Source organism: Capricornis sumatraensis, chromosome 16 (genome assembly GCF_032405125.1).
Source record: "Capricornis sumatraensis isolate serow.1 chromosome 16, serow.2, whole genome shotgun sequence".
In the NCBI taxonomy this organism is placed as follows: Eukaryota; Metazoa; Chordata; class Mammalia; order Artiodactyla; family Bovidae; genus Capricornis; species Capricornis sumatraensis.
Window position 1 is genome coordinate 64,599,956 of NC_091084.1, and position 5,705 is coordinate 64,605,660.

Consider the following 5,705-nt stretch of genomic DNA (forward strand, 5'->3'; position numbering starts at 1 on the left):
CTTTATCGCAACCCCTCAATTCATTTCTTGATGTGTTCAAAGTAAGTTGCAGACATTAGTACAGTTCAGCCCTAAATGTTTCAGCGTACATACCAGATTAGAGTTCATGTTTATGGGTTTTTTTTTTTTTTGAGGTAAACTTTACCTACAGAGAAATACAGAAATCCCAAGTCTTGACACATGCACACATCTGTGTAACCTAAATCCTTGTCAAGACATAGAACATGATCATCACCTTAGGAAGCATATCCCCTCTTGCCCCTCTCCAGACATACCTCTCCAGGCATCATGATTTGATTTCTTGCTTCCCCGGTGGCTTGGCTGGTAAAGAATCCACCTGCAGTGTGGGAGACCTGGGTTTGATCCCTGAGTTGGGAAGATCCCCTGGAGAAGGGAAAGGCTACCCACCCCAGTATTCTGGCCTGGAGAATTCCATGGACTGTATAGTCTACGGGGTCACAAAGAGTTGGACAGGACTGAGTGACTTTCACTTTGACTTTAGTTTCTATATCATGCAGTCTTAAATAATGTTGCCTATCCAACCAACCATTCTGAAGGAGATCAGCCCTGGGATTTCTTTGGACGGACTGATGCTAAGCTGAAACTCCAGTACTTTGGCCACCTCATGCAAAGAGTTGACTCATTGGAAAAGACTCTGATTCTGGGAGGGATTGGGGGCAGGAGGAGAAGGGGACAACTGAGGATGAGATGGCTGGATGGCATCACTGACTTGATGGACGTGAGTCTGAGTGAAGTCTGGGAGTTGGTGATGGACAGGGAGGCCTGGCGTGCTGCGATTCATGGGGTCGCAAAGAGTTGGACACGACTGAGCTACTGAACTGAGCTGAACTGATTGTTTTCAGATTGACTTTTCCTTGTGTTATTAATTCAAGGCAGTATTTATTGAGGTATGTGGCAGGCACAGTGCTGGGTGCGGGGAGAACAGGAGGGGAGGAGAAAGACATTGGCTCACGTGGAGAGAGAGACGTTAATTAGCTCATCACAGGAACGAGTATGCCATTACCAGCAGAGGTGAGAGCTGAAGAGGGAGCGCAGGGTGCTGGGGGAGGCTTGGTGAGTGAGGACGACAATGATCAGGGAAGACTGGTCCAGTATTCTCGTGTGGCAACAACTGGCTAAGGCTGAGCAGTGGCAGCTCCTTTAGGCAGGGAGGGGCCATCTGTCACAACCCCTACCCGTCCCACTTCAGTCACGTCTTGGCTGAGATGGATTTACTGTGGTGACAACCTAACCTCCAAGTCTGTAATGGCTTAAAGCCCTGGAATTTTATTTCTCACTCACATAGAGACCAACCAGTGCTCCTAACTGCCCGGGAGCTTGCTACCATGTGGTGATTTCGAGGACCCAGGGTCCTGTCTTTGTAGTCTCTCCACAGTCAATCTGTGGCTTCCAAAGCAGCTGTGCTTATCTGCGTTCAGCAGATAGAAGTGGAAAGAGAGCGGGGAACAGATCTGGAAGGGCTATGCACCATCCTGCCCACTTTACATGGATTAGGGCTCAGTAGCTTGGCTGTGTCTGCCTGCAGAAAGAAGCTGGGAAACATGGGATGAACCCAGAAGAAAAGAGAACAGGGTTGATGAACAGCCAGTCAGTAATCTGATCCAACACATTCATTTTACCTGCATGGCCTCTTTAGGCATTTGAGTGTGCTTAAAACTGATTTAACAGCTATGGGATTTGGAGATGAGGAAACCTGGGTTCAAATCACTGTAACATCAGTTCCAGCAGGACGGGGGCTTAATCTGTTTTGGTCACTGCTGTGTACTCAGTGCCTGGTATACAGTAGGTGTTCAATAAGCTTTTGTTGAGCTTATGTACAGAATTCTCAAAATTCAATAATAAGGAAATCAATAAACATAAAATGGGTAAAAGACCTGAATGTGCGTGCGTGCTGAGTTGCTCAGTCGTGTCCAACTCTGTGCAACCCCATGGATTGTAGCCTGCCAGGCTCCTCTGTCGATGGGATTTTCCAGGCAAGAATACTGGAGTGGGTTGCCATTTCCTTCTTCAGAGAGTCTTCCTGACCCAGGGATCGAACCCATGTCTCCTGAGTCTCCTGAATTGGCAGGCAAATTCCTTACTGCCAAGCTACCTGGGAAGGCTTGAATATTCTTCACCAAAGAATAAATTAAAAGTAAGTACATGAAAAGATGCTCAACATCATTAGTCATTAGGGAAATGTAAATTATTACCACAAGATACCACTTCATACTAAAATAATGAGTAATATTTTGTAAAAATTTAAAATTACCAGTGCCAATTGCTGTTGAGGATTTGGAGCAGTCGAACTCATATATTGCTGATCAGAATGAGATGTGTATAGCCATCTAAGAAATGATTTCTTTTCAAGTTAAATATACATTTACTCTGTTACTCAGCAATTCCACTCCCAGGCATTTATCCTAATAATAATGAAATAAATGAAAACTTATGTTCATGTAAAAATATTAATATTTATAACAGCATTATTCATAATCACTCAAAGTTAGCAACCCAGATGTCCTTCATCATGTAAATTGATAAACAGACTATGATATATCCTTATAGATTAATGGTATATAAGTTTTTTGATAATAAAAAATATACCCCTTTGCAAACAAAACAAACAAAAAACAAATCTTTTTTGATTAGATGAATGAATTCCCCTTCTGTCCTGGGCAATGATAATAGCCACTGTTTACTTAGTGTTTATCATGTACTTCTGGTGGTAGGCTGGGAATTGTCTCAGAAAAAAGGTGCTAAGACTTGGACATGGATGGTGGCCACAGGATTAGAAAGAAGAGTAAATGTCTAAATTTCTTTTTCTCTTGTCTCCCACTTTCCGTATTTTTCTGAAAATATTGGAGCTCCCTTTCATCTATATATTGATGAGGAAATTTAATGTATTTTCTTATTGGCTCACTGCTAGGGTAAAAAAAAATCAGCTATTTTCAACCTCTGTAGTTTTGGAAGACAGATGGTTGCTCCTTAAAGTGAGATTTTTCCTTCCTGTGTGTAAAACAACTTCTGATTATATTGTACTCATTTGTACTTCAGATGGAGGGTGATCAACTGTCTTTTGTTTGTCAAAAAAGTTTGTGTGGTTTTCAAAGTCATCCTGATGTCTTTTAGCAGAATACAGCATGGAGGCCAGAAGCTCTGATAGTTTTCCTATGGTTTGAGTTTTTGATTGTGGCACCTTTAAAGTAATTTTTTGTTGTTATTGTTGTGACTCATTTCTTTGAGGGTAGGTAGCCTATGAGAAGGACTAACCTAATCTGTCAGATCATAGACTTTCAAGGGACTAGTGATCTATGCTGTTACTGTGTACTATGACTTAGGTCCCAAACTTAGATTGGTAGTCAGGAAGTTCCTAGCCTCGCTAGGAATCGAAAGTTTGGAAGCTAGATGGAGCTCCAGCTACAAGAGCATCTCTGAGGTTAAAGGTTACTCGGATTGGAACTGCAATGGGGTTTTTTTCCTTTGGTAGCGCTGGCTCTTAGTGGACCAGAGTAGACTCATTCTGGTGTGGTGATGCTTAGAAGAAACATCTCAGTTTTATGTTCGTATCAGTCTTATTGTGGTCAGGAATACACTCAGGGTCGTGCACAGGCACTCAGGTGACAAATGTTTAGTCGTGCACAGGCACTCAGGTGACGAATGTTTAGTTGTGCACAGGTACTCAGGTGATGAATGTTTAGTCGTGCACAGGCACTCAGGTGACGAACGTTTAGTTGTGCACAGGTACTCAGGTGATGAATGTTTAGTCGTGCACAGGCACTCAGGTGACGAATGTTTCTCCCAGCAGTTTAGCCTGGGAGGCATTCTGGAAGATTACTCTGATTGCACCCTGGGTGGCATCAGAGGTAATGGTGAAGAGCTGGACGTCAGTCAGGGATGCCATCAGGTCTACCCCTGGTGCATCCCCACCCCATCTCGGTGGTAGAACCGGGAGGGACGAGTAGGTCACCTGCATCGGTAAGGGACAGACTAAGTCTGACCAGGGAAGGAAAGCTTTGGTGTAAAGTCTGTCCACACCCCCATCTAGAGCAAGAAGGGATGCCTCCGGTAGAAAGATGGCTCTGGTCGCTATTTCCTCTCTTACAGATGGGAGCTAACAATTCCAGCCTCACTCCTTTGAACTGTATCCTGAAAAACTGGGATAGATTTGATCCCCAGGGCTTAAAGAAGACATACCTGGTCTTCCTATGTGATACTGCATGGCCACAGTATCCATTGGAGGATGGCGAACAGTGGCCAGTTGGAGGGTCTCTTAAGTATAATTCTGTTTTACAATTAGACTGGTTCTGTAGAAAACAAGGGAAATGGGTAGAAGTAGCATATGTGTGTTTGGAGAAGGCAGTGGCACCCCACTCTAGTACTTTGCCTGGAAAATCCCATGGATGGAGGAGCCTGGTGGGCTGCAGTCCATGGGGTCGCTAAGAGTCAGACAAGACTAAGCAACTTCACTTTCACTTTTCACTTTCATGCACTGGAGAATGAAATGGCAACCCACTCCAGTGTTCTTGCCTGGAGAATCCCAGGGATGGGGGAGCCTGGTGGGCTGCCGTCTATGGGGTCACACAGAGTCGGACTTAGCAGCAGCAGCAGGTTTGAGGGTAACTGGAAGGAATTGATTGTATTTTTTTCTTTTTCCATAGGAATACAATACTTTTTCTATATCTTATTACCCCTGGCACTGCATCTTTGCTAGTTACTATGGGACTATACAGGCTGAAGACCTCAGCTAGAGCAATTGAAGGTGGTAACCCAGCATTCTGGACAGCAGGAGGTGTAACTACCCTTGTGTGAAGAATACCCTATCCTGTGACCATCAGGGCATTAGAAACCCACCATTCCACTCATTGAAGGGAGCTGCCAATGGTCCAGCAGCTTAGCTTCAAGTCTCTATTTCCCCAGACTCTAGTCTTTTGTTAGAAAACTATCCATAAGAAGATGGAAGGATGAAATAAACAGAGATGTGTAAGTGAGGTCACTCAGTCGTGTCCCACTCTTTGTGACCCCATGAACTGTAGCCTACCAGGCTCCTCTGTCCATGGGATTTTCCAGGCAAAAGTACTGGAGTGGGTTGCCATTTCCTTCTCCAGAGGATCTTCCCAACCCAGGAATTGAACCTGGGTCTCCCGCATTGTAGGCAGACGCTTTACCATCTGAGCCACTAGGGAAGTCGAGAGGATGGAAGGATGAAATAAACAGAGATGTATAAACACGTAACCAAAAGAAATAGATTGTCAAGATACTGTGTTTACAGTAGGTCCTTGTTGGTTATCCATTTCAAATATAGCAGTGTGTAGCACAGGGAACTCTACTCAATATTCTACAACAACCTATTGTGAAAAGAATTGGAAAAAAGTAGACGCATGTACATGTATAACCGAATCACTTTGTTGTACAACTGAAACTGACGCAACATGGTTAATCAACCGTACTCCAATATATTAGGTTGGTGCAAAAGTAATTGCAGTTTTGCATTGTTGAACTTTGCTGTTTGATATTGGAATACACTCTTAAGTAAACGTTATACATCATTTTAATGTACATTTCTTGCTTTATGATTTTTTTCTAATGACATTACTTGCTGTTTATTTTATATTTATTTTAGACTATAGAAATGATGTTAGACAAAAAGCAAATTCAAGCAATTTTTTTTAATTCAAATTCAAAATGGGTTGTAAAGCAGTGGA

The 5,705-nt window shown here is 43.2% G+C and overlaps 1 non-coding gene across 1 annotated transcript; it reads right to left on the reverse strand.

Moving 5' to 3' along the window:
• Positions 1 to 5,114: 5,114 nt before the first annotated feature.
• On the reverse strand, positions 5,115 to 5,186 carry TRNAC-ACA (transfer RNA cysteine (anticodon ACA)). The gene has a single exon. It is a non-coding gene; the product is annotated as a tRNA-Cys (tRNA).
• Between the last annotated feature and the right edge of the window lie 519 nt (positions 5,187 to 5,705).